Source organism: Gopherus flavomarginatus, chromosome 10 (genome assembly GCF_025201925.1).
Source record: "Gopherus flavomarginatus isolate rGopFla2 chromosome 10, rGopFla2.mat.asm, whole genome shotgun sequence".
Lineage (NCBI taxonomy): Eukaryota > Metazoa > Chordata > Testudines > Testudinidae > Gopherus > Gopherus flavomarginatus.
The window spans coordinates 12,630,418-12,658,072 of NC_066626.1; the positions used below are offsets into that span (position 1 = coordinate 12,630,418).

A 27,655-nucleotide genomic window follows, 5' to 3' on the forward strand; every position below is an offset into this window, starting at 1 on the left:
GTTGCGTAATCATATTACACGCTGTCATTCCGAACAGTGCTTCTGAACAAGAGGCAGCAGTGCACTGTGTTATGCTCACAAAGGGTATTACACGCTGCTTTGCAACTTGTTTCAGTTTCACTTCAGTGCATTAAATACTGGAGCCTATTTTCCCATCCCTGTTTGAGAGAAATATCTTGCATACTTTTCTGAGTGTAGTTCTGTTCTTACTCTGCTGCCTATCACTGAGTAACTTCCAGGAGTAAGTGTATCAACAGTTATGTCTGTCTGTCTGTCTCGCTCTCCTTTCTGCCAGTAGGGAATAGGCCTGAAGATGCTGATTTATTTTTAAATAGCATAAAATGGATGGTGTCTGGAGTGTGTTTGAGCTATTGCTGGGAGGTTTGGCCAAGGAGGTGGGTTTTACACTTAGGGCTTGTCTACACTGGCAAGTTTCTGCGCAGTAAAGCAGCCTTTTGCACTAAAACTGCAGACATGTACACACGGCCAAGCCACTTTGTGCGCAGAAACTCCTCAGTTACAGCGCTGCAAAAAACCCACCTCAACGAGAGTCGTAAGCTTTAAAGTGCAGAGGCTCTAGCACTCTATTGCCAGTGTAGACACTTGATTGTGTTCTGCGCTGTCATTGGCCTCCAGAGCTGTCCCATAATGCCTCAAGTGGCCGCTCTGCTCATTGGTTTGAACTCAGCTGCCCTGGAGACATGCCACCCCCCCCACCCCCTTCCTCCCTTTCAAACCACCGTTTCTGACAGCCATTGCATGCTGTGCCGATCTGTTCCGGGACACACAGCAAACCATTAATGTGGAATGCTCTTGCTGTTGAACACAGAGGCAGAGGGGTGTGTGTGTGCGCGTGAGGGTATGTCTACACTACAGGACTATTCTGATGTTACAGAAACTGGTTTTTTAAAATAGATTGTATAAAGTTGAGTGCACGCGGCCACACTAAGCATATTAATTTGGCGATGTGCGTCCATGTACCGAGGCTAGCATCTGTTTCTGGAGCGTTGCACTCTGGGTAGCTATCCCGTAGCTATCCCATAGTTCCCGCAGTCTCCTCCGCCCATTGGAATTCTGGGTTGACATCCCAATGCATGATGGGGCAAAAAACAGTGTTGTGGGTGATTCTGGGTAAATGTCGTCCTTCCTCCATGAAAGCAACAGGAGACAATCATTTCACGCCCTTTTCCCCTGGATTGCCCTAGCAGATGGCATAACATGGCAACCATGGAGCCCGTTTAGGCTTTTGTCACTGTCACCATATGTATACTGGATGCTGCTGACAGACGCGGTACTGCAGTGCTACACAGCAGCATTCATTTGCCTTTGCAAGGTAGCAGAGACGGTTACCAGCCCGTCTGCAACTGGAAATTGGCGATAACTGTTATCAATCCTTTTGTACAGTCTGCTGCTGTCACGGGTGCTCCTGGCTGGCCTCGCTGAGGTCGGCCGGGGGCGCATGGACAAAACTGGGAATGACTTCCCAGGTCATTCCCTTCTTTATGTTTTATCTAAAAATAGAGTCAATCTTGCCTAGAATATGGGGCAAGTGTACTAGAGAACCAGAGAGCACAGCCGCTCCGGGTCAGAGCCCCAGAGATCCTGCAGGAATGATGAGCTGCATGCCATTCTAGGGGGTGCCCCTGCAACAACCCCACCTGTTGCTTCCCTCCTCCCACACACCTCCTGGGCTACCATGGCAGTTATCCCCCCATTTTTGTGATGAAGTAATAAAGAATGCAGGAATAAGAAACACTGACTTTTTAGTGAGATAAAATGAGGGAGAGGCAGCCTCCAGCTGCTATGATAGTCCAGGCAGTACAGAATCTTCATTAGACATGAAGTGGGGGGGAGGTGCTCAGCCTCCAGTTGCTATGATGAGGACGGTTTTCAATCCTTCTGTACAGTCTGCCGGGAATAACAGGGAGTCATTCTCATTTTTGCCCAGGCGACCCTGGCTGACCTCACCGAGGCCAGCCAGGAGCACTCATGGGATGATGATGAGGACGGATATCAGTTATTTTGCATTGTCTGCCACCGGAGAGGGGAGGGGAGAGGATACTGCTGTTCAGTGCTGCAGCACCCCGTCTACCAGCAGCATGCAGGGTGACATTGAAAAGAGGCGAGAAATGATTTTTTTCCCTTTTCTTTCGGGGGGGGGGGGTAAATTGATGACATATACTCTGAAACACTCGGGAAAATATTTTTGACCCTTCAGGCATTGGGAGCTCAGCCAAGAATGCAAATACTTTTCGGATACTGCGGGGACTGTGGGATAGCTGGAGTCCTCAGTCAATCTGGCCCAATATCCTATCCTCTGACAGTGGCCAATGCCAGCTGCTTCAGAGGGAATGAACAAAACCGGCAATTATTGATTCATCCCCTATTATCCACTCCCAGTTTCTGGCAGTCTGGACACCCAGAGCATGGGGTTGCATCCCTGCCCATCCTGGCTAATAGCCAGTGATGGATCTATCCTCCATCAACTTACCTACTTCTTTTTTGATCCTTGTTATAGTCTTGGCCTTCGCAACATCCCCTGCCAACAAGTCCCAGATGTGACTGTGCATTGTGTGAAGAAATACTTCCTTTTGTTTTTTTTAAACCTGATGCCTGATAATTTAATTGGGTGCTCCTGAGTTCTTGTGTTATGAGGAGGAGTAAATCACACTTACTTATTTACTTTCTCCACACTGGTCATGATTTTGTAGAACTCTATCATATCCCCCTTTAGTTGTCTCTTTTCTAAGCTGAAAAATCCCAGTCTTTTTAATCTTTCCTCAGAAAGAAGCTGTTCCATCCCCTTAATCATTTTTGTTGCCCTTCTCTGTACCTTTTCCAAATCCAATATGTCTTTTTTGAGATGGGGCAATCACAATTATATGCACTATTCAAGGTATGGGCATATCACCGATTTATATAGTGGCATTATGATATTTTCTGTCTTATTATATATCCCTTTCCTAATGGTTCTTCACATTGGGCTAGCTTTTTTGACTGCCGCTGCACATTGAGTGGGTGTTTTCAGAGAACTATCCACAATGACTCCAAGATCTCTCTCTTGAATCATACCAGCTAGTTTAGATCCCATAATTTTGGAATTGGAATTATGGGATTATGTTTTCTAATATGCATTACTTTCCATTTATCAATATTGAATTTTATCTGTCATTTTCTTGTGCAGTCACCCAGTTTTTCTGAGAATCATTGGTAACTCTTTGCAATCTGCTTTGGATTTCACTATCTTGCATAATTTTGTTTTGTCTGAATTTTGCCACCTCACTGTTTACCGCTTTTTCCAGATCCCTTGTGAATATGTTGAACATACCGATCCCAGTACAAATCCCTGAGGGACACCACTAATTACCTCTTTCCATTCTGAAAACTGACCTTTGTTTCCTGTCTTTTAACCAGTGATGGATTTGTAAGAGGAACTTCCCTTTTATCCCATGATAGCTTACTTTGCTTAAGAGCCTTTGGTGATGGACCTTGTCAAAGGCTTTCGGGAAGTCCAAGTACACTATACCCACTGGATCACCCTTGTCCACAAGTTTGTTGACCCCCTTAAAAATTCTAATATATTAGTGAGTCATGATTTTCCTTTACAAAAGCTGTATTGACACTTCCTCAACAAATCGTGTTCATCTATGTGTCTGATAATTCTGTTTTTTTACTATAGTTTCAGCTAGTTCGCTTGGTAATGAAGTTAGGCTTACTGGCCTGCAATTGCCAGGATCAACCTGGAACCTTTTTAAAAAATTGGTGTCATATTAGTTATTCTTCAGTCATCTGGTACAGAAGCTGACTTAAGTGATAGGTTACACAGAATACTTAGTAGTTCTGTATTTTCATAATTAAGTTCCTTCAGAACTCTTGAGTGAATACCATCTGGTTCTGGTGACATAATACTGTTTAATTTATCAATTTGTTCCAAAACTTCCTCTGTTGACACCTCAGTCAGGTTAGAAAAGGAGGAGGTGTTGCCTTGTGTATCAAAGATATACACACTTGCGCTGACGTTGAGATGGAAATAGGAGACAGACTTGCTGAAAGTCTTTGGGTAACGATAAAAGGGGTAAAAACAAGGGTGATATCATGGTAAACGCCTACTATAGACCACCTAGCCCGGAAGAAGAGGTGGATGAGATTTTTTTCTTAACAACCAACAATCATCCAAAGCACAGGACTTGGTGGTGATGGGAGACTTCAACTATGCAGACATCTGTTGGGAAAATAACACAGCAGGGCGCAGATTATCCAACAAGCTCTTGGACTGTATTGAAGACCATAGGCGCTGACTCCATGGGTACTCCCACCAGCAGCCATGCTCCCCTCCCTCCCACCCCACCTCCTCCTCCTCCCCTGACCGCGCTGTGTCCCCGCTCCTCTACCTACCTCCCAGCGTTTCCTGCCCAGCATGCTCTGGGATGAGAGGGGAGGAGCTGGAACATGGTGAGCTCAGGGGAGGAAGCAGGGAAGAGGCTGGGTGGGGATTTGGGAAAGGAGTTGGAATGGGGGTGGGCAGGGACAGTGCCTCATGGAAGGGGTGAAGTGGGGACAGGGCCAGGGGCGGTGGGGTGGGTCGAGCATCCACATAAAAGAGGGGAGGTTGGTGCCTATGTTGGAGACCATTTTTTATTTCAGAAGAGAAAGCAACTCTTCTAGATTTGTTTTTGACAAATAGGGAGAAACTGGTTGAGAATTTGAAAGTGAAAGGCAGCTTGAGTGAAAGCGATCATGGAATGGTAAGAGGGAAAACAGCAGAAGAAAGATAATGGGTTTCAAGAAGACAGACTTTAGCAAACTCAGGATTTGGTAGGTAAGATCCCATGGGAAGCAAGTCTAAAGAGAAAAGCAGTTAAAGAGAGTTGGCAATTTTTCAGAGACATATTATTCAGGGCACAAAAGCAAACTATCCCAGTGCATAGAAAAGACAGCTATATGGCAAGAGACCACCCTGGCTTAACCAGGAGATCTTCAATGATCTGAACCTCAAAAATAGTCCTAGAAAAAGTGGAAACCAGGTCAAATTATGACAGCTGAATATAAAAAACAATAACACAAGCATGTAGGGGGAAACTTAAGAAAGGCCAAGGCACAAAATGAGATCAAACTAGCGAGAGACATAAAGGGTAACAAATAAATATATGAAAAGCAAGAGGAAGACCATTGACAGGGTAGGCCCATTATTCACTGAGGAGGAAAAGACTATAACAGATGTGGAAATGGAAGAAGTGCTAAATGACTTGTTTGTTTCCATTTTCATCAAAAAGGTTAGTAGCAATCGAATGTCTAACACAGTGAATGCCAGTGAAAATGAAGTAGGATCTGAGGCTAAAATAGGAAAGAACAAGTTAAAAATTACTTAGACAAGTTAGATGTCTTCAAGTCGGCAAGGCCTGATGAAATTCACCCTGGAATACTCAAGGAGCTGACTGAGGTGATATCTGAGCCATTAGCGATTTATCTTCAAAAACTCCTGGAAGACAGGAGAGATTCCAGAGGATTGGAAGTGGGCAAATATAGTGCCCATCTGTAAGAAGGGAAATAAGGACAGCCTAGGGAATTACGGACCGATCAGCTTAAATTCAGTACCAAGAAAAATAACAGAGCAACTAATCAAGCAATCAGTTTGCAAACACCTAGAAGATAGTAAGGTGATAAGTAACAGTCAACATGGATTTGTCAAGAACAAATCATGACAAACCTGCTTAATAGCTTTCTTTGACAGTGTAACAAGCCTTGTGGATAAGGGGGAAGCAGTAGATGTGGTATATCTTGACTTTAAGGCTTTTGATACCGTCTCACATGACCTCCTCATAAACAAACTAGGGAAATATAGCCTAAATGGAGTTACTATAAGGTGGGTTCATAACTGGTTGGAAAACCATTCCCAAAGAATAAGTTTCAGTGGTTCACAATCAAGCTGTGGTTCACAAGGGCATATCAAGTGGGGTCTCACAGGGAATGATACTGGGTCCGGTTCTGTTCAATATCTTCATCAATGATTTAGATAATGGCATAGAGAGTAAACTTATAAAATTTGCAGATGATACCAAGGTGGGAGGGGTTGCAAGTGCTTTGGAGTGTTGGATTAGAATTCAGAATGATTTTGACAAACTAGAAAATAGGGTGAAATTAATAAGGACAAATGCAAAGGACTCCACTTAGGAAGGAACAATCAGTTGCACACATACAAAATGGGAAATGATGCCTAGGAATGAGTATTGTGGATAGGGATCTGGGGGTGATATTGGATCACAAGCTAAATATGAGTCAACAGTGTAACGCTGTTGCTAAAAAAATGAACATCATTCTGGGATGTATTAGCTGAAGTGTTGTAAGCAAGACATAAGAAGTCATTTTTCTACTCTACTCTGCACTGATAAGACCTCAACTGGAGTATTGTGTCCCGATCTGGGGGCCACATTTCAGGAAAGATGTGCACAAATTGGGGAAAGTCCGAAGAAGAGCAACTAAAATGATTAAAGATCTAGAAAACATGACCCATGAGGAAAGATTGAAAAAATTGGGTTTGTTTAGTCTGGAGAAGAGAAGAAGGGAGTACATAATAATTTTTAAGTACATAAAAGGTTGTTACAAGAAGGAAGGAGAAAAATGTTCTCGTTTAACCTCTGAGAATAGGACAAGAAGCAATGGGCTTAAATCTCAGCGAGAGAGATTTAAGTTAGATAGTAGGAAAAATTTCCTAACTGTCAGGGTAGTTAAGCATTGGAACAAACTGCGTAGGGAGGTTATGTAATCTCCATCATTGGAAGTTTTTAAGAACAGGTTAGACAAACACGTCGGGAATGGTCTAGCTATAATGTAATCCTGCTGTGAGTGCAGGGAACTGGACTAGTTTACCTATCAAGATCTCTTCCAGTCCTACACTTCTATGATTTGTCATCTAAAAAGAAGGGTTCAGATGTGGGAATCTCCCTCACATGCTCTACAGTGAAAACTGATGCAAAGAATTCATTTAGCTTCTCCTCAGTGGCCTTATCTTCCTTGAGTACTCCTTCAGTACCTTGATCATCCAGTGGCCCCACTGAGTTCTTGTTCTTGGCTCTTGCCCTGTCTCCTGCACTCGCCTGTCTCCCCGTCATTGTTGACCACACCTCTCTGGAGCGTGTCTGTTGTTGAAAGGACCATCTCTCCCTACATGACTGACTTTCAAGTGGCTAGTGCCTATCCTATGCAGAGCTTTGAAAACCAAGACAACAGCCTTGAGGTGGACTCCTGTGCCCCGCAGGATACCAATGCAAGAGAGGAGCAGATGATGACTGAGAATATGCAGTGCTGCAGAGATGTCATACAGGAGAAAAATGGCCTATTTCCTTGCTATACATGGATAAGCTAATCCAATTCTCACTGAAATCACTGTGGAGTCTCCCATTGACTCAGTGACAGCTGGAGTAGGCCCATAAATTCTCTTCACACTCATAGAATACTTTGCTATACTGGAGAATTTTAAAAAAAACCTTTTTTTCCTCTCGAAGTATTGTTGTCAAGTAACAAGTCTGGCTTTTTGATGCCTAACTGGATTGAATAGGATGTATTTTGCCTTGTGTTTACTGGCAAATTTTTAAGACACTGCATTGGAGGGAAATCAGTACATTTACTCAAGGAGGCTTATCTGGTTAGTCAGTGACCATTTTTAAAAACAAAATACCCTGTGACCAGGGCCATCCTTAGGATTTATGGTGCCCTAGGCGGGATTATTAAGCTGGTGCCCCTGTGCCTGTCTTGCTCTTAGCCACACAAAGATAAGCTTACACTACTGGAAAACTTGCCACATGCATGTTATTAAAACCAGTTTAACTTAATTAAGCACACTGTAATGCTGATGGACTAGCACTAAAGAGGTAGCGCTATAGAAAAAATTCTGATTTGACAGAATGATGCAAATAATATATTTTTTTTATTTTGTGAACATTTTATTGGAAATTTATATGAAGAGGTATTGAAAAAAGGATTTTTTTTAATTAAAAGCAATCTTTCTGGCTTGTTTGGCTGCAAAATCAGTAATAATGTCATTGAATGACAAAGACAAAGTGATGTCCTCTTTGATTGCAAGAATAGCAAGACCAATCAAGTGTTCCTGACTCCTTGTAGAGCGGAGATAGTTTTTAATGAGCTTTAGTTTTGAGAAACTCCATTCTCCTGATGCTACTGTTACAGGAATTGTCAGTAGAATACGAGTGGCAATGTACACATTAGGATATATGTCAACAAGTTTGCTGGTATGAGTAAACTGTACAATGTCCATCATCGATTTTGCATGTGACACCATTGATGACAGTATACTAAATTCTTCACACAGTTCAAGTCCATTTAAATCAAAATGATCGCCGTGCTTCAGGAAGCTCTTTAGGTCAGGGGTCCCCAACGCGGTGCCCGAGGGTGCTATGGCGCCCGCTGGGGCCTCTCAGTGCACCCGCTTACTGGCCGGTGAATAAGTATTCGCCGAAATGCCACCGAAATTCGGCGGCATTTCGGCAGCAACGCCTCGGATGATGCCGCTTGCCGCCAACAAGCAGCATCATCCAGAGGCGTTGCCGCTGGAATGTCACTGAATTTTGGCGGCATTTCGGCGGATGCTTGTCCACCCCCATGGGTCTTCATCTGGTGCGCACCAGTCGAGAAAGGTTGGGGACACTGCTCTAGGTTCTTGCACTTTGTCATTAGTTGCTCTTGTTTTCCTAATTCGTTGAATTTAGTCCTGCTCAGCCCACCTACCAGCTGAGTGAATGGAACCCCAGGCCGATGGCGGGTTGAGTGGCTCAGCCAGGGTATCAGCCGTCGGCCTGCTCAGCCCGCTGCAAGTCGGGGGTTCCTTGGGGGTCCCCAGGCCAGCAGTGGCTGCTGAGTGGGGCCGGTGGCCGGGACCCCAGGTGATAATGGGGCAGCAGCTGGAACCCCAGAGCAATAGCGGGCTGAGCTGCTCAGCCCACCGCTGCATGCCACCAAAAATCAGCTCGCGTGCCACCTTTGGCACATGTGCTGTAGGTTGCTGACCCCTGCTCTATACATTAGGAAGGAGATGAGCATATTAGAGTTGTTGGAGGGCTCTATTTAGCAGTAACAGGGCTATAGGAAAGTCAGTCAACGTTTTTTGTTTCTCTGATGAAAACTGGCCCACTCCCTTCCCCATACCAAACTTGTCACAAATAATTGTCAACAACTTAATTTTCTGTTTTTGGCTAAGATATTGATTTTTTTTTAAAATATTGAAATTGAATTCAGGATTGTTAGCAAGCATTTTTGGCGAACAAATTTGTTAAATCACAATCTAAATGGCAACGCAGTACTGCTTTCATGCTTGGTTCACCTCCTAGCCTGCTGGTCCAACAACTGCAGTAGAGAAGGAGATAGTTGGAAAACTGCAGGACCCCAAAATCCACCTCTTTGGGTGCAGAGTGGCAACAGCAGCAGCAAACCCTCAGGTCCGATCACACACCAATGGGCACCATTGCCAGCCCAACAGACCATGGTGAAGTTAGCACAGCATCTGATCTCAGGGATGGGGCACCCATGGAGCCACAGCAGCTCATCCTGCCCTGTGCAGCTCCCCCTCGGATGAGATGGATCGCTGCCAGCCCGGGGGAGAGACGCGCTCCCTAGCTAAGGTGACCAGATCCAGATGTCCTGATTTTATAGGGCCAGTCCTGATATTTGGGATTTTGTCTCATATAGGTACCAATTACCCCTACCTAGGGTGACCAGACAGCAAGTGTGAAAAATCGGGATGGGGGTGGGGGGAATAGGAGCCTATATAAGAAAAAAACTCAAAAATCGGAACTGTCCCTATAAAAAAAATCGGAACTGTCCCTATAAAATTGGGACATCTGGTCACCCTACAGGTGAGTTCCTTTCCCCACCCCTTCCCAGACACCACAGCAGCCAATCCCCTCCCTCAGACTGTGCTGCATTCGGTTCTCTCTAGAACCCAGCAGCCCTGCTCTTACATGCTCCACTGCTTCCCGTCTGTCCAGGCTCCCAGCAGAGCGGTGCCCCCAGACCTAGTGGTGCCCTAGGTGGCTGCCTATTCTGCCTATGGCTAAGGATGGCCCTGCCCGTGACCTTTCAGATTACAGTTTTATGGGCGTCTCAGTCATTGTTGACAGGGCGATGATATGTTTATGAGGAAACATGTATTCTTATCGTTGCCTAAGACTTCAAGCACACTATCACCTTATGACTACTTTGAAGGCAACTGAAACACCGTGTTCTTTCATCTCCTCTATCACAATTGTTTGTTTAAAGGAGATCTGCACTGATTAGTTGTAATATCAGCAGAAATATTTTCTGAATAAGAATATAGGTGAAATCCTGGCCCCACTGAGGATTTTTCCCATTAAAAATGAAATTTCAAAAAGGTTATTAGAAATACTTATTTCTGCTCCAAATGCCACCGTGGTTGGTGAGTCTGTCTTTTAACGAGGGCTGCCATTTTACTAATGTTTCTAAGAATGAAATCTTGTAGTTTGAGACTGAGAATTTAACAACAAAAGAATTCCTGACAACAATTTGTCTCATTCATTTTTAATGTTTAGAGATGCTAAGCTCTCTCTCAGACCAGGTCACTAGAATTGGTGGCTTTTTATTGTTTATTTTTTAAATGATATTTTAAATGATATTTTTTCTTCTGATTCATGTTTCTTGGTAATTAGAAGAAATGATTAGAACATCTCGTATATTATATTGCAGTTTCCTGCTAAGCCCTCTGTTTTTAATCAATGTCGGTAATTCAATTCCAAAGTATAAAATATTAGAAACAGAGATGCAGTCTGTTTCTCTCCTGGAACATCCTGACATGTTCTTTGGATAATAATAAAATAAGCATCTTTAATTGAGGTTGAAATAAATCAGTGATAAGAGGAAGACCATTGAGTCTGCAGAATGCACTGTCCTGACTTTACAATAAATAACCTAAAACCTGCTTTGTTTTATTTCTTTCCCTTTGTGATCAGTAAAATTCCATAGTACCACAATGTTTCAGACAAGGTGGTTTTGGTAAGTATCCAAAGATTAGCAAGTGTTGGGTGAACCTAGTTCCTAATACTTTCTTTAGACCCATGTTAAATCTCTAATGGACACATTTTCCTCCTTTCTCCCCAATACTCTGGCATATAACTATATAGTGCTCCCATAGTACCACTTAGAATGCATTTTTATTTATTATTTGTATTGCAATGGCACCTGAGACCAGGTTTTGTTAGGCATTGTGCAAATGGTGGTAAGAGACAGTCCCTGCCTTGAAGAGCTTGCTGTCTAAATAAGCAAGATAGACAAAGGCTGGGGAAGGGAAACTGAGGCACAGAGTGATGAAGTGACTTGCCCAGGGTCACCCAGCAGGCCTGTGGCAGAGCCAGGAACATAATCCAGGATTTCTGAGCCCTTTGCTCAGTGCCCTATCCAGTGCCTTTCAACTGAACCCCAGAACCTCTTTGTCTACTTCTGGGGTTGCTTGATAACAGGCACTGTGGGAACTGACCCACTAATTTATAGGATAATTCTGGCATCTGAGAAGGTCCAGAGGCAGGAAAGGCAGCTGACTTTTGTCTCCTCACACAAGGCAGAGAATCAAATACACCACAGATGTGAGCAGAGGCAGAACCCCCTGAAATCATTGGTGGATAAAGCTGACCCAGAAAGGAAAATGGAGGCTTTTTTTCTTATATCCTGTTATTTCAGGATGTACCATTTCCAGAGGAGGGATTTTCAGGATTGTCTTCCAAAGCATGCTGACTTCGGTGGTTGTAAGGTAGCCAATAACGGTGAGTGGGGTGGAGAAGATCTGTCTTATTAGCCTCTTGGACATATTGCATTAAATACTCTGGCTATAGTACTTCAGGCTTGGCATCTAGGTATTCCTTTTTCAGTGTGCTTTCCAGACCTACTGCTCCCAGTCTAAGTCCAGGCTAGCATGACTTTCACTGTTCTGTATTGATAACCAATGGCTGTACTGGAGGAAAAGGGAAGTTTTTCCTCAGTAAAGTTAATATAGGAAATCAAGAAGGAAAAACAGAATCAGCTTTTAGGTTTTCTTTCCTGCGGGGGTCTACACGCACTATCCCCATCACAAGAACTTCATGTTGTATAAACGTAGAGTATTTTTTGGAAAACAAAGCAAAATATAAAAACAAGGTCTTGCTATCCTCAATAGCACAGAGCGGGTTGAAAAATGGTAGGTATGTGTTTGATACTTTTTTTTGTAAATAATCTTATACAAAAACTTAATTTAAAAAAAAAATCCTCAATAATGAAAATGTTTTGGCTTTCAAAACCAGTTTGTTTTTTCCTCCTCTTTTTACCCCCTCACACCTTTTTTGGTGGCCAAATGGAAAAAGGGCACACAAAAGTGGTGGGACTTTAAAGATTTTGATTTAAAAAAAAAAGTTGTCAAATCAAAAAATTTGAAAAAAAGGAAATTGCTTTGCAAAAGCTATTTTTGTATTAAAAGGCCATTTTTCTTTTTTAATTTATTTATTTAGGAAGTTTTTAACAAGTTTACAAATCCTTGCCATGTAAATATCAGAATCAAAATAATTATTCCAATAGATAGCTTTTGTTTAAAGAGACATTATACAGCAATATAGTCATCAGAGCTTTCTGTTTCATTGTGTGTTACCATATTTCTGCGTGAACATCATTACAACACCCATGTCATTTCTAATGATTTTAATAAATTGAGTATAATCTCTGCATACACATGCGTAACGGATAGGCATGTTTAGCAAATGTTATTATTGAAAAAAATTAGATAGATGTGCTGTTTTGTTTTGTTGGTGGTGTGTTGTTTTTTGTGTGTGTTTTTTTTAATTTTTTGCAGGCAAATGTACTTTGAGTATTGAAAAAAGGTAACCAAGCATCTCTCTGGCCATTTTGCTGGTTGTGTAATTGGTGTGATAATTTTTCCACAGCCTGCCCCCCCCTTTTTTTTTAAACCATTCCTCTTGGGTTGGGCTATTTTTTCTTGTTCCAATGAGAGGCTACCAATAGCTGAGCAGCTACTAGCAGAATAAAGATTAGTTCTTCATTTCCTTTTGTGGGACCATTTCCACTAGGAAGCCCCAAGAGGATTACCAAAACATCATCTGGTAATAAAACCCAACAATCTGTGGTATGTACTTATGAATTAAACTGCAATATTATCTGATGACTGGACATGTCTACCAGTATACTTTTCCTCTTCCACCAGAATTTCTCCAACATTTATCCCCACTCAATCTATCTATCTAATCTATCCATCTAACCAGAGTGGTCTGAGATACCATTGAAACAGTACCTTAAAGAAATTGTCTTGTCTTGTGTTTGAGGCTGAGATTGCTGGTCTTTTTTCCGAGCAAAGCCCATTCCTCTAAGGTAATTTGTCTATCCAGGTTTTTTTCCTAACATGTCATATATGGACACTTTTTTGTTAGAAAGCTATCTGCAAAGATTTATATAATTTTTTTTTGTCTTCTAATTGACCAGATGCCGTTGCTTCTATTAAAGTTAGCTTCTGTAAGATTACTAGAAAGTTGAGAAACATAATGCCTGATTTGAAAGCAGTGGTACCAAAGGAGAGCGGAACAGTTACAGTTAGCTGTGATCTCTAAAATTTAGAAAAGTTTCTTTACTGGCCTGCTTTAGGTATCCCATGGCTTTCCCAATCTTTGAAGCACTAGTTTGCAGTTTGGGTTAAGATCTGGATTATTTGCAATGGGTGTCATTGCTAAGGGAAAAGAGCTTATCTCACCTCTAGTTCAATCCTAAACTCACAGACTAGCCTTTGCTAAAGGGTGTGTAAATTTCTGGAGGGCGGGATTTTTTCATTAATCCATTGTAGCCAAGCGATGTTCATACTTTCACAGTTTTCTTGTTCACTAAAGACCCAGTGTTCGGCTGGGTCAGAGCGCTCCCAAACCACTATTGCTTTGGGTTGGCTGGCTTGATAGCACCACAGAATATTAGAAGCAGCTAGTCTGCACCTACTTAATGGGCCTGTAACTCTAATCTGCTCTTACTCTTGGTCTTTCTTCATAATAGGCCACTTTTCATTTTTTTTAAAGTTTATAATAAATTTTTTCAACCAGCTCTAACTGGTTTACTTTCCAATGATGCCGTAGAGGTGGTCTTTGCCCTGGACTATCTGCATGGCTTGTTCTTTATCTGTGGCTTCACTTTTTTCTTCCAGGTGGTTTTCTAGTTAGCTTGTTATGTCTGAGTCATTGGCAAATGTTGGGAACTTTCAGTGTTTCATTTGCTTGCTTGAGCCCATTTGGTCAGTATGAATATAGAATTACTTGATTGGTTGGCAGAGCTCTTTAATTCCTATGTAGAAGAGAATTCTTACTTCCTCAGATGTACTTGGGAGCTCTGAGTAAAACAAGAGGAAAAAGCATAGTTATTGATCTGTACAAATTGATGCTGCCCACTGACACTGATTTTGGATGCTCGGCTTGCTCAGAATCCCTCAGCCTGTGTGGCGGAGGAGGGGAGGTATATAATGCATGACAGTTAAGGTGGACTTATTTGTCAGAGCCTGACTTGTCCATTTTCCTTAATGTTTGTGGACACTGGGGAGGAAGCATCAGAGAGGGGAGATGGTTAGTGTTCATTGAGAGGGGAAGGCAGGGGGCTGCTGGACATCAGGGAATCAGTGGAGAAGGAAGGGAAGCATGGAGGAAGTGGGGAATTAGTGAGGAGAGCAAGCCAAAGAAGTCATGGGAGGAGCACTGTCTAGGCCAAGGAAAGGAAGGAAGGTGCCTGGAGAACAGCAAGGTGGCTTAGGGTCTCGAAGAAGGAGTGGGGGCTGCTAGAACAGGCCAGAGGTGATTAAGACAGCAAGGGACACCGCAAAGATAGCTTGGGACTGGTTCAGAGAATGTCCACATAAACCAGCTTTTGTATGGCTCAAATGACAGCAATACACGTAGCGGGTTTCCATGTGCCGGCTGGGCACAGTCTGACAAACTGCATCCCCTTAACTCTACTCAACCTTGCTCCTCAGGAAGGAGCAATCCAGTCTTCGTGTTTCCTTCACAGAGCCCCCTCACTGAGGCACAGATTTGGAAACACATTTCGGGTTGAGGGAACTGTCAGAGCAGGGCATTGGGGTTGTGTGGGGCATTGTGGGAGAAGGTGGTGGATCATCTGGTACATAGATTCCTCGGAAATCCCCAAACATATTTTCACAGCAGCCAGTGATATTTAAGGACCTGTCTCGGTGGGGAGAGCAGATGTGCCGAGAACCCAAAGGACAGGTGAGCAGCTAGAATTAAATGAGCAGATACATTCCTGTATACTCCGTTCTGGCCTATAAACCCTGCGTGCTTTGATTCCAGCTTCCTAGCAGTCCTCCGCTTTCCTTTTGCACCACCTCAGCAGTGTTTGCTAACACTTCTGAGGTTGGAACGCCTGGGGGTAGCAATGGGGCACTCTAGCTGGAACAATTTCAGCACCCTCTGTTGGTCTGGCATGGCCCGAGTCTGTAGGCATTCAGAGCACCTATACTGCTTGTTTATTATCTCAGGCTTCTGCCCGAATGGATTTGTGGGGGCAGATGTGTCTCCTTTCTCCTGGGGACATCTGTTCAGAGCTCACTTTGGTCAGCATGTGCTGTATTTTTTTTTTTTTAATTTTGTTTTAAAATATGCACAGAGAATGTTTGCTGGAAGCATTGGCAACCTAAAAGTAAGTAAATAGAGCAGTCCTGGAATTCGCTAATCTATAGCTGAGAGAGGCTTGTCATAGCGGCCAGAGGGCACCACTGTGTGCGTGCCAAACCCGGCTGAGCTCAAAAGAGATTGAATTTAAGTTTCTTTTCAATCTGTCAATTATATCTTCATTATTGGCTGCAGGAGCACAGATGGGGGAGATTTGGCTGATAACAGCCGCATTCTGTTTCTCGCATGTTTCCCGTTGGGAACGATCCCTATGTGTTTTACAAACACAGGAGCAGGTTCTGCACAAGGGGAGAAAAACTGAGGGGGCCCATTTCTCCATCTCAGTGAACCCACATTGGGGTGGGAGCAGCTAGAATCCTAGTGAGCTGCCCCCTGGGACTGACTGCACCAAGAGTGACCCTAGACACCAAAAAGGGGACAAAGCGGGACTGTTGCGCTATCCAGATGGTGGGACTGGTCTGGCGCTGGGGGAGCACATGCTCTGCACCAGGGTCATGCCAGAAGAGATTCCACACCTAAGTTTGGCGAGACACTGCCTGCCATGATGTCTGCTGTAGCTAGAATGCCTCCAACACTGCCGCTGGGGCAGTGCATCACTTCTCTCTGTGTCCCACGCTCCCGCCCGGTGAGGGCACCCAACCCCTCCAACTGAAATACAAACACTGCATGGGGTTGACTAAATGCACTGCTGAAATGCAGTCACGTCTAGGGTAAGCCATGGCCGCAGCCTAACAGGGCCAAGCAACCCCGCACAACAGCTTAAGTCAGGAAAACAGATGCACCTCTATGCTGTCCTCCAAAGCCAAAAAACCTTACCGCGTTATAGGTGAAACCGTGTTCTAGCGAACTCGCTTTGATTTGCGGGAGCATGCAGCCCCCTCTCCCCCCGCCCAGAGCGCTGCTTTACCACATTATATCCGAATTCGTGTTGTATTGGGTTGCGTGTTATGTTCTTTCCTAGATGTGAATCCCAAATCCCCAGTAATGAAAACTAGAGTTTAAAGTGTGCGTGTCAAGGATGAGTTAGCTTGTGTGTAATTGCTCCTCAATGGCTTATAGGTAGCTCATTCATTCATCTGTAGGTTACTTTCATCTCCTGGTGACGCTAAATGTTCTGCAAGAAACGCTCAGATCTAAACTCACAGCCTCTGAGCCTTTTGTTGATAAGGCCTGTAATCAAGGAGGCACATGTATAAGCAGTCAAAAGGCAAGTGGAAGAGAAAGTGCCTGCAGACTGAAAAAGGACCATTTCCTTGGCAGGTGGGTGCGCTGCACACATTTCCCATTCACATTAAGGGAGTGACGCAAGCGCCTCAGACAGCACATAGATTCCGGCCTGTCAGCCTTGGACAAAACTTGCCAGTCATGCCAAATAAGTGAAATAAACTGCGGGCTTGGTGGTGGTTAAATTCACTTACACGTGCCTTCTGTCATGGCTGGGTCTAGCCAGCTCTAGGTCAAGAGTTGCAAAACACCCAGCCCCCTTCAAATTGTGCTGCAGCCCCTTTGACGCTGACATCAGTGGGTCAGATCCTCAGCGGGTGTCAGTCGGTGCAGGTCCATTGACATCAGTGGAGCGACACCAACTCTCATTGGCTGAGGCTATGGCACAGTGGGGCCAGTCACGTTCGTAAGTGCTTAGGGGATTGGGGGCTCAGTCTGCACTGTAATAAGCCCAGCATCACATCCCATGTTCTAACTGGGACATAGAATCATAGGACTGGAAGGGACCTTGAGAGGTCTCTAGTCCAGTCCCCTGCCCACAAGGCAGGACTAAGTATTATCTAGACCAGGGGTCGGCAACCTTTCAGAAGTGCTGTGCTGAGTCTTCATTTATTCACTCTAACTTAAGGTTTTGCGAGCCAGTAATACATTTTAACGTTTTTAGAAGATCTCTTTCTATAAGTCTATAATATATAACTAAACTCTGTATGTAATGTAAATAAGGTTTTTAAAATGTTTAAGAAGCTTCATTTAAAATTAAATTAAAATGCAAAGCCCCCTGGACCGGTGGCCAGGACCCGGGCAGTGTGAGTGCCACTGAAAATTAGCTCGCATGCCAGCTTTGGCACGCGTGCCATAGGTTGCCTACTCCTGATCTAGACCATCCCTGACAGGTGTTTGTCCAACCTGCTCTTAAAAATTTCCAATGATGGAAATTCCACAGCCTCCCTAGACAATTTATTCCAGTGCTTAACATCCAGATCTTTGCATTAAGGTAGGAATGAGATCAGGGGTCCTATGTATAGCATAGCATTTGGAGAGAGGCATTTAAATTAACTTCGTCAGTTTCCAGCTAGGTTGAGATCAGGTAAATGAAAGAGAAATGTCTGTCCAGAGCTTTTCTTCCTCCAGCCAGGATTCTGAGTTAGAGAATTTTACTGTCTGAATCCTGTTTAAAATGCAAATTAAAAAGAGGAACATTTTGCCATTATTTCTGGGGCTGTAGCAGTATCTCGGCTTTTTGGTTTCAGGTCTGTGATTTCTGGTATAGGGCATTCAAGTGTGAAATACCTGTTGGCTCAATTATTTGTCACCTGCCTGATGGCAGCTGGCATGACGTAATGGATAAACTGATTCAGCGTTTTTCATCAGATGTTTTATTTTTAGGATGCAAGGTTTTATATCTATGTTGGACTCAAAAATCTGCCCTGACATTTGGATCTTAATATTGTGTTGTATGGCTTTATACATCATTCATTGTTCTTCTGTGGACCACTTTTCTGCAGAGCAGCAGGAAGGTTTGGGGACTCAGTTAGTGAACTGCACACTATGTTGTCTATAATTATTTTTGTTTTGTGCCGAGCAGCCCAGTCTTGGACCCAGGCCCGTAGTGCTAGTGTGCTACAAACACAGAACAAAAAGGCAGTCCCTGCCCCACATAGCTTACAATCCAAGCATAAGGTGGTATTTTAGAAAATTGGAAAGCTAAAATGAAGTCCTTTTTGGCAGAGAATCTCCAGGCTGAGCATGGATAGAAGAAAAACCTTTGGGATAATGGGGTCCCAGGATTTTCTCTCTCCATATACTCTGGCACTCGATGCAGCTTACAAGAATGACTGTCACCATCTGTGGAAGCTTCCCCACCCCCCTTTAAATGCACCAATTCCATAGCTTTTTATGTCTGGCACCTTTCCAGGCGGCAGTAGGAGATCTCACGGGAAGCTAGTCTCTACCAAGCAAAGTCATGTGCATTCAGAATGAATCAGTCTTGTACTGTCTGGAGAAAAACCACGTGTTCTTCAGACTGCCAAGCGAGTTAGCCCATAGCCAAAGAGTCCCACTGAGTTTTTTATCATGGTAATTCAATGCAGAGCAGTGGCAGTGGTGGTGTTTTGCAGAGGTACAGCGGAAGCATGATACACTGTACAAGCTATCGGGAGTTTCACGTGGCAATGTGTGTGTATATTCCCACCCTGGGAGAACAGGGGAACATTTGTTTTCATAATAAATCTATTGTGACCAACACCTACAAAATCTCCACCAAGCATTCTCAAAACTACAATACCCGCATGAGGAAATAAGGAAACACATCAACAGAGCCAGACGTGTATCCAGAAGCCTCCTACTGCAAGACAAACCCAAGAAAGAAACCAACAGGACTCCACTGGCCATCACATACAGTCCCCAGCTAAAACCTCTCCAACGCATCATCAGGGACCTACAACCCATCCTGGACAATGATCCCACACTTTCACAGGCCTTGGGTGGCAGGCCAGTCCTCGCCCACAGGCAACCTGCCAACCTGAAACATATTCTCACCAGTAACTGCACACCGCACCATAGGAACTCTAGCTCAGGAACCAATCCATGCAACAAACCTCGATGCCAGCTCTGCCCACATATCTACACCAGCGACACCATCACATGCCCTAACCAGATCAGCCACACCATCACCGGTTCATTCACCTGCACGTCCACCAATGTAATATACGCCATCATATGCCAGCAATGCCCCTCTGCTATGTACATCGGCCAAACTGGACAGTCGCTACGGAAAAGGATAAACGGACACAAATCAGATATTAGGAATGGCAGTATACAAAAACCTGTAGGAGAACACTTCAATCAGGGAGGATGAGGCCCTGTTCTAGCAGTTGAGGTGTGAAAACCAAGGGAGGAGAAACTGGTTCTGTAATTGGCAAGCCATTCACAGTCTTTGTTTAATCCTGAGCTGATGGTGTCAAATTTGCAGATGAACTGAAGCTCAGCAGTTTCTCTTTGAAGTCTGGTCCTGAAGTTTTTTTTGCTGCAGGATGGCCACCTTAAGGTCTGCTATAGTGTGGCCAGGGAGGTTGAACTACCTCATTATCTCTAGCTTGCCTGCATATATATACCTGCCCCTGGAAATTTCCACTACATGCATCTGACGAAGTGGGCATTCACCCACGAAAGCTCATGCTCCAAAATGTCTGTTAGTCTATAAGGTGCCACAGGACTCTTTGCTGCTTTTACATGATTGATTATGCTGCATGAAGATATTAATTTTACTGCTGCTAGCTATGCCATCTGCTGTATGAGCTGGAGACTATGAGGAAAGGTTACCCACAAGTTGAGTGGGAATATTTTTTTTCAGCAAATAGTAAATTTGCTGAAAAATGCATTTTTGGGGGCACCAGCTATTCACAAATTCAGGTATAACTCAGCGAACAGCTTCAGCCAAACCTCCCCCAAAACACTGGAACTGTTTTTGAAAAGGTCAAAATGATTCATTTTGGCCATTTCAAAACTACACCTTTAGAAACTTTTCATTTCAAAATGGTATTTTGTTTTGAACATTAGCTAATTTTGAAGGGTTTTAAAAAGACCCGGAAAATGAGACACACAAGCCAAAAACATTTATTTCAGGTAAAACAAAATGTTTCTTTCTTGCCAAAACAAAAACAAAAAAACTGAAAAAAATAATTTTGGTCTGAACAGAACCAATTTTTTTTTATATTTACGTTTGGTCCCAGACCTGAAAAATCAATTTTTCACTGAGCTCTCCACACATGGCCTGTGACTGGCACCCTGGCAGAGTGCAGCACGTCGACGCAAGCTGGCAGCTCCTGTGAAACAAGACAGTAGTGCTGATATGCTGCACCATTGCTGTTTGAGCCAGTGCAGGTCTTCAGACTCAATTATCAATAGGACAATTCCCTTAGCTTAGACACACACTTGGAGGAATAACTGAGTCCTCAGCCGTGTGTGGATTGTTCATAACGCAGTTAAATTTAAACAGCTGTGTCTGTAATCTCAAGGCTACAGATGCAAGGACCTTTCACAGTTGTGGGTTGTCTTTCTGTGTGTTTGATTTTAAAAGCACTTCAGTTAATTCAAAGCTACTGCTTCATTATGCTGCTTGGTTTCATGGTAATGTGACAGAGGTTTGAAATAGGAACTCAGCTGTGGATGACTAATTATCCCAAATACCAGCATGGCTATTTCTCTTCCATTTAAAAATTGATCAGCGTGCTGATTAATCAGGAAGGGTTAGCTGTGGTCTCTTCTCTAGTGGGTTATTTTGAGGAAGCTGACAGAGCCATTAGAAAGGGGTGCTTTTATTTTTTTTGGAGGGAGAAGCAGAGTGGGGTGTTTAACCCTTAGAACATTGACCTGCTGCAAAGACCACAGAATGAATGCTTGAGGTTGGAGTGTGTGCAAACTCAGCAGTGCAGAATTGTACTTGCACCGAAGAATAATATTTAACCATTTAGTAAAATATCAGTAGTTGTGTTGTGGTTTTTTTTCCTCCCCATATCATTTGTTATGGTAAAGGTTGTGTCTGGATTAGTGCTGACTGAATAATGGATTTTTCAGGTGGGGAATGAAATTGAAAGATCTGGAAAAAAAACTCCTGGTTTATTCCAACCAAAACCTTTTTTTTCCCAAAAAACACTTTGTAGAATTAGTCAACAGGAAACAACTTTTTAAAATCAATTTGGCCATTTTGGGTGTTTTCTTTACCCCTTTTTGTGGCATATTTTTTACCTGGCCATTTTTGAAAACACAACACCAATCTGAAATGAACAAGTCAAAACAAAATGTTTTGATTTAAAAAAAAAAATCAGGGTTGTCATTTTTCTGGGGAGCGAGTGGACTGAAACTATTAATCAAATTCAGAGCCCTGGAAAATCCATTTTTTCAAAATTCCTCCCAGCTCTAATCTGGAGTGGTAAATTTTCACAACAGGTTTGTAACACATACTGCTCTGGTTTTCCAGAGGGTTAATGCAGTTATGCACACAGATATAGCAAGAAAGACAGCCTTTCCAAAAGAGAGACTAGCCATTCTCATACCTGACTATGCTTTTCATTAAACTCTACCAGCTGTTCTGTGTGTGTCACTTGTCAGATGAAACTTAGAACGGTCCTGAGACAGCCATGCTGGCACTGTAGTTTTCTAGGCCATGTCTACACTACAGCGGCACCCCTGCATTGCTGCAGCTGTAGCTAGGTAGATGGAAGAATTCTTCCATCAACGTGGTTGCATCTACAGGTTAGGGCAACCTAATTAAGTCATACAGGGGGCAAAAATTAGCGATATAGCTAAGTGTATCTAATTTTTAGGTGTAGAGCAGGCACAACTGAACCTCTCTGAACCTATATATATACAGCCTATATATATGACCCTCCCACGGTCAGGCCTAAACATCTCGAGAGAATGCCCTCCCGTACAGGTGTCATACTTTCTTCAGACTCAGAAGATCCATTGATCCAGTGGGACAGACTAAGAAGGATAATGATGAATAAGGCCTTTTTTCCATAAAGAATCCCAAACTCTTTTATAAACTGATTTTATGTATTATAGGCAATGATTCACCTTATGTTTAACAGCACGCAGCCGTGCTGCAAAGGAGAAGAGATGAAGATGATGTTTTGCAATTGAAGCCATGATAATTTAGGTAGGCAAATGCAATCAATCAACTTGCAATTTGGCCATCACACCAGGATTAATCCCCCAGACTCTAATGTTTCAGGCCTTTGAAGTTAAATGGGAATCTTTCCAGTGATCGCAGTGGGTTTTGGAGCAGACTCTTAGGCTCAAATTCATTTATGATTTATACCCCATACAACCCTTTTCTTTAAGTATAGATAGCCACTTTGGCCAGCACCAGGAGGAAGTTGACCAGAAGATCTCACAACTTTGGGGGGCCATGGACGGGGTGAGCGTAGATCAGGAGGTATTGGGAGAAATGTAGCCAGAACCTTAGAAGAAGGTTCTGGAGGAGCCAGAAAATGGGCTGTAACCTGACGTACTCCAGATAGACATGCACCAGGGTCTCCCTCAAGCCACAAAAAAGGCAGGTGTCGGGGATGGGGGTGAACCGCTCCAGGTACACGCCTATGCTCAGGAGATGAAGCACAAGCTGTCATATCCCCAAATGACCTCACAGCTGCTTGCCCTACACATTGTTTGCTACCAAATTTTACAGAAAGTCAAACCACTGAACTAGTGGAAGTTATTAGAGTGCTAAATCTACTTCTGACAGCATAGCCTCTTTTGCGGGTGCACAGAGGAAATTTTCTTCAGCTAGTTCAGTTCAATGACTAGTTCATTCAAAGTTTACAAAACCAATTGGGAGCTGAAAAAGCAGGAAAACTTGTTTTCCCTCTTCAAATCTATGAATAAAAACTAGCTGTGAGAGGATGAGATCTACAAGTTCTAAAATCTTGAAGGACATGGTGACTAGAAACAATTAGTTAAATTCACTTACTACAGATAAGACTTCACTTGTTTAATAATCAGTTCTAAATACAAAACATTTTGATAAACTTTTTGATAAGCTTTTTTCCCCCTTATGTATCCAGTAAGTTTAAGGTAGTTTTATCCAATACAAAAATTAAAAAGCTGTCTGTGCATTTTTAATTCAATTGGTATTTCCATCCAAATTGGGATACAAATCCCAAATAAAAAATTAATTTAGTAAAACGCATCATTCACCACTTTTTAACATATGTAAACATTAACCTAATTGATAGATTCTTAAGCTGTATAGTTGCTTAAATAGGTATTGATATAGTGTATGCTCCTGACTAGCAAAAAGAAGCACCAAACTTAGTGCAAACACTATATTTTAGTTGCAAATCAACATGTTTTAGTGGTTAACAACTAATGAGAATCAACCTTTCTTTAGGAAAATAGCTAAAAAGTACAAATGCAAAATGTGATTAAAATCAAAGCTTTAAATTAAGGTTTATTTCTTGTTGATTTCAGTTGATTAAAATCACTTTGATTTAAATCAGTCCGCTCTGGAAAAGCATCACCTGTTGAATCATTAATCCCTCCTTCTTCAATAACTGGGTTTTTCCTGACAGTCTCCCACCCAAGTGCTGACTCAGACGAGCCTGAGAGATCTGAGGAGCTAACAGTCCTAGAGATAGGCACCGACTCCGTGGGTGCTCTGGGGCTGGAGCACCCACAGGAAAAAATGGTGGGTGCTGAGCACCCACCAGACACCCCCCTACCAGAACTTCCCCTTCCCCCCAGCACCTCCTGGCTGCCAGTGGACCCCACAGATCAACATCTCCCCCACACTCCCTGCGCCTACCGCCCACTGTGGATCAGCTATTTTGCAGTGTCTGGAGGTGCTGGGAGATGGAGGAGGAGCAGCAAGGGTGCAGCATGCTTGGGGATGGGGGAGGAACTGAGTGGGGAATGGGTGGGGCAGGGGTGAGAAGAGGCGGAGTGGGAGCAGAGCAGAGGTGGGAAAAAGCAGGGTGGAGATGGGGCCTAAGGGGAAGGGGTGGAGTGGGTGAGTGCTTTATATGAAATATCCCAGTTATTTATAAGTGATGAATATAGGGGTTACAGGTGCTCCCCCGAGGTATAGAGTGTCACATTGGTGTTTTTTACTTAAAGTTCCAGCTGCTGGAATCAAGAGATTTCATCTCAGTTCCATTTTTAAAAAAAGTTTTCAGCTCTCTTGGTTGTGGAGAAAAGTTTGAAAGTGTGAAGTGAATACACCCAAAATGGCCAAAACCAGAAGGCAAATAAAAAAAATAGCCCCCAGTTTGTTTTTTTAATTTTTATTAAATCCCCTGGGTATTTTGGCTAGTCTCATGATATTTTGGAGCCTGACTCCTGATTTTTTGAACATCTGGGCTCTGCAATGCTGATGATTGCAATTTGCTGATGGGTTATATGATTGCACAAATAGCCAGGCATGCATCAAAGTGGATACAGACCCCTTGTGCGTACAGACCCCTGATATACATATAACCATGGCACTTACATGCACAGGTTAGATGTGCAATGGTTAAGGTGTTTGGTTGGTTGTGCAGGATACATGCACTTCTTTGACAACCAGTCTGCGTAGGCTGCTCCATCAGACAGTTCTTCCCATTTCAAATGCAAAGTCAAAGCTTCAGTTTGTGAACCAGGTATTGAAGAGTTTGTCACATAAGCCCCATACCCAGAGCACTGGGAAGCCGAAGAAGGCTGCAGCTGCCAAACTTACAGGATGAGAAAACCACTCTTGTGCTGCCTTGATGTACAGTATTTCCTCTGGCCTGGTCATAGAACGGAGATGGGGGCACTGGATTATGCAAGCAGTAAATAGCTTTGACAGTGATGAGATACTTGGAAAAACAGTTTATTGCTTTGTCCACTCTTCTACTCTTCCCAGGATGTCAGGGGGAGGGATAGCTCAGTGGTTTGAGCATTGGCCTGCTAAACCCAGGGTTGTGAGTGTCCCTGCTTGAGGGGGTCATTTAGGGATCTAGGGCAAAAATCTGTCTGGAGATTGGTCCTGCTTTGAGCAGGAGGTTGGACTAGATGACCTCCTGAGGTTCCTTCCAACCCTGATATTCTATGACGACAGTCAGTTATTTGAATACCTGCTACAGAAGGGTATAATTTACAACCCTTGCTCCTCCTCTCCCCCAAGTCTCTCTCAGCCATGGAGCTCTATAAAGTTAAGATCCTGAGGGCTGAAATGATATCTGGTTAAGAGTGGTGCTGGGATTTAAATTCAGGACTAGCAGTGTAAGTGGGTCGGTGCCGGGGCTCAACCCTCCCGGATGAGGAGGGGAGCAACACCGGCCTCGACCTGTTGTCTGAGGGTCTAGGTCCTTGGAACTGTAGCCCACCGTCTGGGCGGCTTGGTCCCTGGGGATAGAACCGGGTGGCGGGACAGTCAACGGGCCCCCCCCTTGGTTCGGGCGGGGCACCAAAACACAGTTACCTCAGCTCCGGCCCTCTTGGTTCCGGGACGGGCTGGCAAGGGTGCGGGTCGCTCGGGCCCTTTAGGACAGGACCGAGCAGTGGCACAGTCAAAAGGGGGCCCAGCCCTAGGTTCGGGCAGGGCACCACTACACAGTTATCTCAGCTCCGGCCCTCTTGGTTCAGGGATGGGCTGGTGAGGGTGCGAGTCACTTGGGCCCTTTGGGACAGGACCGAGCAGTGGCACAGTCAAAGGGGGCCCAGCCCTAGGTTCGGGCGGGGCACCAATACACAGTTATCTCAGCTCCGTTTGGCTGGCCTCTGCAGGCCAAGGGGGGAGGGGTATTCTGCCATCCGTGGACGGGTGGCAGGGGGAACGCAGGCCCACCCACTCCACTGCGTTCCAGCCCAGGGCCCTAGAAGCGGTGATCACCGCTGCAGGTGGTCAGTGGAGATCCTGACTGCAACACACTGCCATGGGTATCAGGAAATCTGCAGCCTGACTCAGGTAGGCTGCCCCCGGGCTACTTCCAGTATCCCCCTCTGAGTCTACCTGGTTCGTGGGACCCGCTTCGGGGATGTCTCACCACAGAGGCTCTTCACGGCCAGGGCTGGGCGGCAAGTCTGGCAGCTCCTCCGGGAAGTCCGGCCAGGCTTGTTCCGGGGGGTCCTCGGGGCCGCAGCAGGAACGAGGTGGCTCTGGCGGCTCCTCGTTGTAGCAGGTGCAGGGAAGCTCCGGCGGCTCCTCGTTGTAGCGAGTGCAGGGAAGCTCTGGCGGCTCCTCGTTGTAGCAGGCGCAGGGAAGCTCCGGCGGCTCCTCGGTGTAGCGAGTGCAGGGAAGCTCCGGCGGCTCCTCGTTATAGCGAGCGCAGGGAAGCTCTGGCAGCTCCTCGGTATAGCGAGCGCAGGGAGGCTCCGGCAGCTCCTCGTTATAGCAGGCGCAGGGAGGCTCTGGCAGCTCCTCGTTATAGCGAGCGCAGGAAAGCTCCGGCAGCTCCTCGTTATAGCGAGCGTAGGGAGGCTCCGGCAGCTCCTCGGTATAGCGAGCGTAGGGAGGCTCCGGCAGCTCCTCGGTATAGCGAGCGCAGGGAGGCTCCGGCAGCTCCTCGGTATAGCGAGCGCAGGGAGGCTCCGGCAGCTCCTCGGTATAGCGAGCGCAGGGAGGCTCCGGCGGCTCCTCGGTGTAGCGAGCGCAGGGAGGCTCCGGCGGCTCCTCGGTATAGCGAGCGCAGGGAGGCTCCGGCGGCTCCTCGGTATAGCGAGCGCAGGGAGGCTCCGGCGGCTCCTCGGTATAGCGAGCGCAGGGAGGCTCCGGCGGCTCCTCGGTGTAGCGAGCGCAGGGAGGCTCCGGCGGCTCCTCGGTGTAGCGAGCGCAGGGAGGCTCCGGCGGCTCCTCGGTGTAGCGAGCGCAGGGAGGCTCCGGCGGCTCTTCGGTATAGCGAGCGCAGGGAGGCTCCGGCAGCTCCTCGGTATAGCGAGCGCAGGGAGGTCCCGGCGGCTCCTCGGTATAGCGAGCGCAGGGAGGCTCCAGCAGCTCCTCGGTATAGCGAGCGCAGGGAGGCTCCGGCAGCTCCTCGTTATAGCGAGCGCAGGGAGGCTCCGGCAGCTCCTCGGTATAGCGAGCGCAGGGAGGCTCTGGCGGCTCCTCGGTATAGCGAGCGCAGGGAGGCTCCGGCAGCTCCTCGTTATAGCGAGCGCAGGGAGGCTCCGGCAGCTCCTCGTTGTAGCGAGCGCAGGGAGGCTCCGGCGGCTCCTCGGTATAGCGAGCGCAGGGAGGCTTTGGCGGCTCCTCGGTATAGCGAGCGCAGGGAGGCTCCGGCGGCTCCTCGTTGTAG

General features: G+C 45.1%; 1 protein-coding gene across 1 annotated transcript in view; it reads left to right on the top strand.

The window, feature by feature from the left end:
- RAMP1 (receptor activity modifying protein 1) overlaps positions 1-27,655 on the top strand; it is a 125,919-nt gene that overhangs the window by 53,783 nt on the left and 44,481 nt on the right. The gene's annotated exons all lie outside the window — the stretch shown is intronic.